The sequence below is a fragment of the Nicotiana attenuata genome, chromosome 9 (assembly GCF_001879085.1).
Source record: "Nicotiana attenuata strain UT chromosome 9, NIATTr2, whole genome shotgun sequence".
In the NCBI taxonomy this organism is placed as follows: domain Eukaryota; kingdom Viridiplantae; phylum Streptophyta; class Magnoliopsida; order Solanales; family Solanaceae; genus Nicotiana; species Nicotiana attenuata.
The window spans coordinates 30183085-30194276 of NC_031997.1; positions in this window are offsets into that span (position 1 = coordinate 30183085).

Here is an 11192-nt window from a genome sequence, read left to right on the forward strand (position 1 = left end):
TTTTTCCCATCTTAAGTTCGGGCGCATATGTCGCAATTGTGACTTGGGGTTCGCAATCGCAACGTGGTGTTTGCAATTGCTAACTCCGCAAATGCGAGAAATCCTTAACAATTGCGAAGGTCTCACATCCTTGCTGTCATCAAAATTGCGAACATGAACTCCTTGCAAATGCGAAAATTGTCCCCTCCCCCCCCCCCGACCCAGCCCCACTTCTTAATTGCGAAGAAATTGGTCGCAAATGCGAACCTGTGATGCCCATCTATTCTTCGCAATTGCGAGGAAATAGCTTGCAATTGCGAACCTAACAGGAGTTCTGCAACATCGCAAATGCGAGGCCTGTCCTCGCAATTGCGAGGTCTGAAGCCTGTACCAGAAATGAAGCACACCAGCATTGTTTTCTAAGGCCAAACCACTCCGTAGCCTATCTAAAACTCACTCGAGCCCTCGGGGCTCCAAACCAGACATGCACACAAGTCCAAAAACATCATATGAACTTGCTCGCGAGATCAAATATTTAACACCTAGAACTATGAATCGAACTCCAAATCAAATAAAATTTTCATGAAAACTTTAGAATTGATATTTAACAACCGGACGTCCGAATCACGTCAAACTAACTCCATTTTTCACCAAATTTGACAGACAAGTCATAAATATAGTAATGGACCTATACCAAGTTCCAGAACCAAAATACGGACCCGGTATCAACAAAGTCAAATATTGGTCAAACCTTCAAAGTCAATAAGCCTTTTAACTTCAAAGTTTCAACAAAATACGATAACTCAAGCTAGGGACCTCCAAATTTGATTCCGGACATACGCCCAAGTCCCAAATCATGATACGGACCCACCGAGACCACCAAAATACGGATCCGGATCCATTTTCTCAAAATATTGACCGAAGTCAACTCAAATGGATTTTTAAGGAATTTTTTTATATTTTATCAATTTTTAACATAAAAGCCTTACAGAAAAACACCCGGACTGCGCACACAAATCGAGGAAGGCTTAAAAAAACTATTGGAGGCTTTGAAACACAGATTTCAAGTTTAAAACTCTAGATGACTTGTCGGGTCATCACATTCTTCATGTCTAAAACAACCGTTCGTCCTCGAACGGACATAGAAAAGTATCTGGACTGGTGAAAAGGTGCGGATATATACCCCGCATGCCGACTCGGACTCCCAAGTAGATGTCTCGGTGGGCTGACCTCTCCTCTACACTCGAACTAAAGGATAACTCTTTGACCTCAACTGACGAACCTGCCGGGCTAGAATATCCACCGGCTCCTCCTCATAAGTCTAATCCTTGTCCAACTAGACTGAGCTGAAATCCTACACATGGGACAGATAACTGTGATACTTCCGGAGCATGGAAACATGGAACACCGGATGGACTGCCGACAAATTAGGTGGCAATGCGAGCTTGTAAGCCACCTCACCCACTCTCTGAAGAATCTCAAAAGGTTCGATATACCTAGGGCTCAACTTGCCCGTCTTTCCGAACCTCACCACACCCTTCATGGGTGAAACCTGGAGCAACACCCTCTCTCCGACCATGAATGCAACATCACAAAATCTACGGTCGGCATAACTCTTTTGCCTAGAGTGAGATGTGCGAAGTCAATCCTGAATAATCTTGACCTTATCCAAGGCATCCTGTACAAAATATGTACCCAACAATCGAGCCTCCCCTGGCTCGAACCATCCAGGTGATCACCACCTCCTTCCTTATAATACCTCATAGGGAGACATCTAAATGCTCGAATGGTAACTATTGTTATAGGAAAACTTCGCAAGTGGCAAGAACTGATCCCACGAACCCCAAAAATCGATAACACAAGCGCGGAGCATATCCTCCAATATCTGAATAGTGCGTTCGGACTGTCCGTCCGTCTGAGAATGAAATGTTGTGCTCAACTCAACTCGCGTGCCCAACTCACATTGTATTGCCCTCCAGAAGTGCGAGGTGAACTGCGTACCTCGAGCATAAATGATAAACACGGGCACACCGTGAAGACGAACGATCCCGCGGATGTAAATCTCAACCAACGCTCTAAAGAATAGGTAACTGCCACAGAAATGAAATGCGCTGACTTGGTCAGCCTGTCCATAATGACCCATACCGCATCGAACTTCCTCTGAGTCTGTGGGAGTCCGACAACAAAATCCATAGTGATACGCTCCCACTTCCACTCAGGAATCTCTAACTTCTAAAGCAAACCACCAGGTCTCTGATGCTCATACTTTACTTGCTGACAATTTAGACACCGAGTTACATATGCAACTATATCCTTCTTTATCCTTCTCCACCAATAATGGCGCCGCAAGTCTTGATATATCTTGGCATCACCCGGATGAATAGAATACTGGGAACCGTGGGCATCCTCAAGAATCAACTCACGAAGTCCATCTACATTAGGCACACAAATACGACCCTGCATCCTCAAAACTCCGTCATCTCCAACAGTAACCTGCTTGGCACCACCGTGTCGCACTGTGTCCCTAAGGACAAACAAATAAGGGTCATCATACTGCCGCTTCCTGATGCTCTCAAACAAGGAGGATCGAGCGACTGTACAAGCTAGAACACGAATGGGCTCTGAAACATCCAACCTCACGAACTGACTGGACAAAGCCTGAGCATCTAATGCAAGCGGTCTCTCACCGACTGGAATGTACGCAAGGCTGCCCATACTCACTGCCTTTCTACTCAAGGCATCGGCCACCACATTGGCTTTCCTGGGATGATACAAGATGGTGATATCATAGTCTTTCAATAGCTCCAACCACCTCCTCTGCCACAAATCGAGATCCTTCTGTTTGAACAAATACTGCAAGCTCCGAAGATCCGTGAATACCTCGCACGACACGCTGTAAAGATAGTGTCTCCAAATCTTCAGCCCATGAACAATTGCTGGCAACTTTAAGTCATGAACAGAGTAATTCTTCTCTTAAACCTTCAACTGTCATGACGCATACTCAATCACCCTTCTATCCTGCATCAATACTGCACCAAGCCCAATACAAGATGCATCATAATACACCATATAAGATCCTGAACCTGTGGGAAACACCAACACTCACGCCGTTGTCAAAGCAGTCTTGAGCTTCTGAAAGCTTGCCTCATACTCGTTTGACCATCTGAACCGGCACCCTTCTGGGTCAACCTGGTCAATGGGGCTGCTATAGATAAAAACCCTCCTTGAACTGACGGTAATATCCAGCCAAACCCAAAAAACTCCGGATCTCCGTAGGTGAAGTGGGCCTGGGCCAGTTCTGAACTGCCTGAATCTTCTTAGGATCCACTTGAATGCCCTCTGCCGATACTATGTGCCCCAAGAAAGCGACCGAGTTCAACCAAAACTCGCATTTTGAAAACTTAGCATATAACTGGTTGTCTCTTAGAGTCTGAAGTACAATCCAAAGATGCTGCTTATGCTCCTCTTGGCTACGGGAGTAGATCAAGATATCATCAATAAACACAATCATAAAGGAATCCAAATAGGTTTTGAACACCCGATTCATCAAATCCATTAATGATGCTAGGGCATTTGTCAGCCTAAATGACATCACTAGAAACTCATAATGCCCATACCGAGTCCGAAAAGATGTCTTAGGGACATCGGATGCCCTAATCCTCAACTGATGGTAGCCAGACCTCAAATCAATCTTTGAAAACACCTTGGCACCCTGAAGCTGATCAAATAATTCATCAATTATCGGCAATATATACTTTCTCTTGATGGTGACTTTGTTCAATTGCCGGTAATCTATGTACATCCTTATCGATCCATCTTTCTTCTTCACAAACAACACAAGCGCACTCCAGGGCGAGACACTAGCTCTAAAGAAGCCCTTATCAAGCAAATCTTGTAACTGCTCCTTCAATTCTTTTAATTATGGCGGGGCCAAACGGTATGGCGGAATAGAAATGGGCTAAGTGCCCGGAGCCAAGTCAATACAAAAGTCAATATCCATATCAGGTGGCATCCCCAGCAGGTCTGCAAGAAACACCGCTGGAAACTCACGAACAACTGGTACTGAATCCATGGAAGGAACCTTTGCACTAGAATCGCAGACATAAGCCAAATAAGATAGACACCCCTTCTCGACCATATGTCGAGCCTTCACATAAGAGATAACCCTGCTGGTAGAATGGCTAGGAGTCCCTCTCCACTCTAATCGAGGCGACCCCAGCAAGGCTAAGGTCACCATCTTGTCATGACAATCCAATATAGCATGATAAGGTGACAACCAATCCATACCCAAAATGACATCAAAATCAACCATATCACGAAATAGGAGATCTCCCAATGTAACAACACGCGAACGATAAACACGTTCTACAACAATAGAATCTCCCAAGGTTGTGAACACATACATAGGAGAACTCAAATAATCACAAGGCACAACCAGATATAAAGCAAAATAGGATGACACATAGGAATAAGTAGAGCCCAGATCAAATAGAACTGAAGCATCTCTTTGGAAAACTAAAACAGTACGTGTGATAAAAACGTCTGATGACTCAGCCTCAGGCCTGGCTGGGAAAGCATAACATCAGGGCTGGGCCCCACCACTCTGAACTAATTTCTAGGACGGACCCTAGATGGCTGGCCTCTACCTCTAGCAACCTGACCTCCACCTCTAATGGCCTAACCTCGACCTCTAGCTGTCTGACCCCTACCTCTAGCTGGCTGAGCGGGCGGTGAAACACCCGATGCCGGAACAATGGCACGAGAACCCTACTGTTGTGAGCTGCCCGATGCCCGTGGGCAAATTCTAGCAATGTGCCTCGGATCACCACAAGTATGACAGGACCTCAGTTGATGTGACTGCTGACCCTGAAACTGACCCTGTCGACCTGAGTAACCACCCTAAAAGCTTTGGAGCGGAGGTGCTGATAGGATATAGTGGTGCACTATAGGCTACTTGGTCGGAATGAGGCATATGAGGGCCGCGACCACCTGAAGCACCGTGGGATGCCTGGAGCGCTGAATGAAACGGCCTGGGAGGATGTCCTCTACCAAAAGTACCCTGCCTCCAAACGAGGCACCACTGAAACTACTAGAATGACGAGGCCTCTTATCAGACCCTTGACCTCTCTCATGTGCAAGAACCATCTCGATCCACCTAGAGACATTAGCACCCGTCTGAAAAGAAATCTCACCCCCAGTCTCCTTGGCCATCTGTATCTTGATAGGATGAGTGATTCCCTCAATAAACCTCCTCACCATCTCTCTCTCTCTCTCTCTCTTTCTCTCTCTCGGTAGGACGCAAAATATTAGCATGATGGGCTAGATCCACAAAATGTGTCTCGTACTGAGTAACAGTCATACTCCCCTACAGGAGACGCTCAAATTGCCTGCGGTAATCCTCTCTCAGTATGATTGGGAGGATCTTCTCTGAGAATAACTGAGAGAACTGGTCCCAAGTAAGAGAAGGCGACCCAGTTGGTTTGGTCGATACAAAGTCCTACTTTCTCTTGGCGAAACTCGTCATCTGAAACGCAGCAAAATCAACCCCATTAGTCTCAACTATCCCCATGTTCTGCAGCACTTCATGTCAGCGGTCATGATAATCCTGTGGGTCCTCAGAAGGTGCACCACTGAAGTGAACTGGGAAGAGCTTGGTAAAATTGTCCAATCTCAATGATCCCTCGAAAGACATGGCTGGTCCATCACCGGCCTGTGCCGCAACAACCGATTGAACTACCCCAACTGGCGAGGCTGCTGGATTCTGATACTAGGGAGCCATTTTCTCCAGGATGTGAGTAGCGGGAGTCTGTGCTCATCCCCTAGCCTGAGATATGGTTCGTGCCATAGGAAATGTACCGGCTTGGGCCACACTCTCCATAAGTCCCACCAAACAGACTAGAGCGTCCTGAAGTACTGGGGTGGCGATGAACCCCCGTGGGACCTGAGCTGGTTCAACAGGTACCATCTGAGTTGGAACCTCCTCATCAAAATCCATCTGATGCTCCACTGCTGGTGCCGCTGCTCGAGCTCTAAGCTGAGCTCTGCCTCTGCCTCTGCCTCGGCCTCTAGTGCGACCTCAGCCTTGACCTCTGCCCCTCGTAGGAGCTGCCACTGGGGGCTCCGGCTGCTGTCCAGCTGAAGATGTAGTACGTGTTCTCGCCATCTCAAGAAAAAAAGTGTAGAAGATTTCAGTTATCAATGAGAGAATAAAATCGCACAACAGAGAAGAATAGAAGTGAAATTTGTTCCTAAACTTCGTAGCCTCTAAAAGATAAGTACAGACGTCTCCGTACCAATCCTCCAGACTCTACAAACCTGCTCGAGACTTGTGAGACCTAGGCAACCTAGTGCTCTGATGCCAACTTGCCACGACCCGGAATTCCAACCTTCGGGATCGTGATGGCGCTTAACATTTCACTTGCTAGGGAAGGCAACGTTAGAGGATCTTTAAGCCAATTTTAATCAATTTCAATAAGTAAAATCAATAAAGTCAAAATGAAACTAAAACTGAGTGCGGAATGACATAAAAACCAATAATATCTAAGTACCACCCGGATCTGGAGTCACAAGTTCACGAGCTTCTAGAGTTTCTACACACAGAGTTTGAAATAAGTATAACTATCTCGAATGATAAGAACAGTAAATAGGGGGGAGGTGGAAGGGGACTTCAAGGTCTGCAGATGCCAACAGATCTACCTCGAGTCTCCAAAAGCAAATCCGAGTTGATACGCCTCACGAACAGTTGGGACCAATACCAAAATCTGCACAAGAAGTGCATAGTGTAGTATGAGTACAACTGACCCAATGTACTCCATAAATGTCGAGACTAACCTCGACAAGGTAGTGATGAGGCTATGGCAGGATACCCACGTAAATAAACATGGGAAGATAACAATATACGTATAACATAATAACAAAAAAAAGGCTAAACAGGTACTATTGGGAGGGGACATGCGAAGGGGGTACAATATACGATAACTATAGTAGGGAATGATAACAAGAAACAGTCAATATGCCTTTAAACAGTAAAATGAATAAACATAATGATAAAACTGCACGCCATCGCCCTTCGTACTTTTACTCTCAACCTCATAATGAAATAGAAATAACGGCACGGCATCACCCTTCGTGCTATTACTCTCAAATATGGCACGACATCACCCTTCATGCATTAGCTCTCAAATATGGCACGGCATCACCCTTCGTGCATTAACTCTCAAACATGGAACGGCATCTCCCTTCGTGAATTAACACTCCCTTACCATATATAAATGAACATATGACAATAGGGAGATGAAATAAACAAGGACAAACTTTACGTCAACAGTGTTTCCACAAAACCAACCTAAACTTCAAAAACAATACTCAATTATCATAGATAGTCCATAAATATGGAAAGAACGATCAATTTAGTAATTAAACTAGTTTAAGCATTGATATCATGATCAAAGAAAGCAATAAATTACAAGAAACAAGTCCCGCCAGCATGCTTTGACCCAACAACAACGCATATGTAATCGTCACCTCACATATACGTTGTACGGACCATCTAAACATGTAGCAAATAGGCAAACAAGTCCTAATCCCTCAAGTCAAGGTTAACCATAATACTTACCTCGCTCCAAAGATCGACTCAAAGCTCAACCACGGCTTTGCCTTTCAACCAAGCCTCCAAACCAACCAAATCTAGAAAATTATCAGCCAAACGATTCAAAATAAGCCTTAGGATCTACCCACGAATGAAAAAGATTCAGTTTAGGTCATTAATGAAAAAGTCAACAAAAGTCAACTCCCGAGCTCGCTTGGTCCAAACCCGAAATTCGGATCAAAACCCGATTACCCATTCACCCTCGAGCCCGGTTATGTAATTTGTTTCGAAATCCGACCTCAAATTGAGGTCTAAATTGCAATTTTACAAAAATTCTTAATTCTACCCAAACCCCCAATTTCCACCATGAAAATCCTAGAGTTTAGGTTGAACTTATGAAATGTAATGGAAAAGTGAAAGAGAGTGGGTTAGAATCACTTACAGTGAATTGGGGAAGAAGGGTCCTTGGAAAATTGCCTCTAGGGTTTCTAAGTTTGAAAATTTGAGAGAATGAACCAAAATCCAATTTTTCCCATCTTATGTTCTGGAGCAGATGCCGCAATTGCGAACCCCGCAAATGCGAGAAATCCTTCGCAATTGCGAAGGTCTCACATTCCTATTGTCATCACAATTGCGAGGAGTTCGCGATGGTTTGTTCTCAATTGCGAACATGAACTCCTCGCAATTGAGATTATTTGATCACAAATGCGAACATTGTCCCCCCCCCCCAAGCCCCACTTCGCAATTGCGACGAAATTGGTTGCAAATACGAACATGTGGTGCCCAGTTATTCTTCACAATTGCGAGGAAATAGCTCGCAATTTGCGAACCTGACAGGAGTTCTGCAACATTGTAAATGCGAGGCCTGACTTCGCAATTGCGAGGCCTGAGGCCTGCACCAGAACTGAAGGACACCAGCATTGTTTTCTAAGTCCAAATCACTATGTAGCCTATCCGAAACTCACCCGAGCCCTCGGGGCTCCAAACCAAGCATGCACACAAGTCTAAAAACATCATACGAACTTTCTCGCACAATCAAATCACCAAAATAACACCTAGAACTATGAATCGGACTCAAATCAAATAAAAATTTTAAGAAAACTTTAGAATTGCTATTTTAACATCCGGATGTCTGAATCACGTCAAACTAACTCTGTTTTTCACCAAATTCGACAAATAAGTCATAAATATAGTAATGGACCTATACTGAGTTCCAGAACTAAAATACGGACCCGATATCAAAAAAGTCAAATATTGGTCAAACCTTCAAAGTCATTAAGCCTTTTAACTTCAATTTTTCAACAAAATACGATAACTCGAGCTAGGGACCTCCAAATTTGATTCGGGCATACGCCCAAGTCCCAAATAACGATACAGACCCATCGAGATTGCCAAAATACAGATCCGGGTCTGTACGCTCAAAACGTTGAACGAAGTCAACTCAAATAGATTTTTAAGGCAAACTTTCATGTTTTATCAATTTTAACATAAAAGCCTTGCAGAAAAATACCCGGAAAGCGCATGCAAATTGAGAAAGTCTTAAAGAATTTGTTGGAGGCTTCAAAACACAGATTTAAAGTTTAAAACTCTAGATGGCCTATCATGTCATCAAAATTTGGTCGTTACATGCCATTGGATAGATGATAATTTTTGTATACAAAAACGTATTATTGCTTTTAAATATGATGAGGATCAAAATCATACCGGTGCATTTATAAGTAATACTATTCATGAAGTTTCTATATTTTACAATCTTTCATTGTGTATGTCATTTGATAATGCTTCTAACAACAATGCTGCTATTACAATGTTAAAATTGCATCTACACCCGCCACTTCCTGAAATATATCATGCTAGGTGTGCATATCATATTTATAATTTAATTGTGAAGAGTGGCCTTGAATTATACAGAGATGAGATCACTTTAGTTAGAAGAGTTGTTGGTGTAATTCAAAAAAATAATATAAGTGCTAGATTAAATGCATTTAAGGAAAAATGTGTACAATATGGACTGTAACTAAGACTCATGCCTGAAGAAATAGTTACTAGGTGGAATTATACATATTTATTCTTAAGATGTTATTATAAATATAAAATGCCTACAACTGAAGTTGTTAATTCTCATTGTGCTGATCCTAACTGTTTGTTAACATCTAGAACTTGGGATGTCATAAAGATGTTGTAAAATTTTACAAAAATTTTATGTGGCTAAAGTTGAGTTTTCTGGAGCTTATTATTCTACTATTGCAAATTGTTTAGTCATATTGCTGAAATTTCTCTTTTACTCCATAATTTTGAAGAAGAAAGAAGGATATACTTCTGTTGTTGAATCTATGTTATATAAATTTAAGAAATATTTCTATCCAATTCCCCTTATTTACCTAATTGGTGCTATTTTAAACCTTTCTATCAAAATGGTCACTTGTCGCCAATTAATCACTGCTTTATATGTTTATATGGATATTGGACCAACTAAAATCCCTGATATTGAAACTTGTATTTCTGATCTACACAAATATTTACAAACTTTATATAATTATCATACTAACATTGTTGATGCTTCTGTTGTTGTAGATACAAATATTCCTTCAAATTCAGTTTTAACATCTGCATCCGGTGCTTTGGAGGATAATGATAGTGTTGAAAATTATTTGATTTGGTCTACACTAGGAGAGCATCAACAAGCCAGTAGTAGGAATATTGATGAACTCCAATTCTACTTGCAAAAGTCACCAGAGACCCGCACAAAGGAATTTCTACCGCTAGATTGGTGGAGGAGCAACTCAAATCAATTTCCTGTTCTTTCAGCCATGGCTCGAGACGTGCTAAATGTGCCGATTCCAACAGTTACATCAGAGAGCGCATTTATCCAAGCAAGGCAGCAACTAGGAGATACCCATCCTTCATTGGACATCAACGTTTTGGAAATTCTAGTGTGCTTCAGAGATTGGATAAGATCATAACCGCGAAATCGAGGGCGTGAAGAGGTAGATGAAACGAACGACCAAGAAATTGAAGATATAATGATTTATGGTTCCGATTCAAGCAATGCCCGAAACGAAGAACCTCATGTTGACATGGATGAACTTATAAAAATGATGCAAAGCATGTGGTGTACTCTTTATTATTATTTATAATTGTTGTAAACTTTTAATTTGCAAGTTCAAAAATAAAAAAATAAAAATAGAACTTGCAAATTAATTTGAAGTATTATTTATTATTCAATGAAAATATAAAACAAAAGCCTTCGGAGTTTGATCCTTACATATTGCCTATTGGTCTTATTAAATAATTTTTTGTAGCCACTTACTTTCAAATTTTAATTTTAAAATTTTAAAATTCAAATTTCAAATTTAAAATTGGAATTTCAAATTTAAAATCTAAACTTTAAAGTTTAAAGTTTAAAGTTTAATTATAAGTCTTAAAAATTTGCGAACACTTAAGTATCAATAATATTGAATAAGTAAAACAAAATATACTAAAAAAAAGTAACCCGGCCCAGTCCGGACCCGTTAAGGCCAAACCTGGACGGACCCTAATTTGATTGGAATTTCCTAACCCGTTACTAGCCCGTTTATCCAGCCCACTAACCAGCCCCGAACAATAGCCGGACGGGCTATTTTTC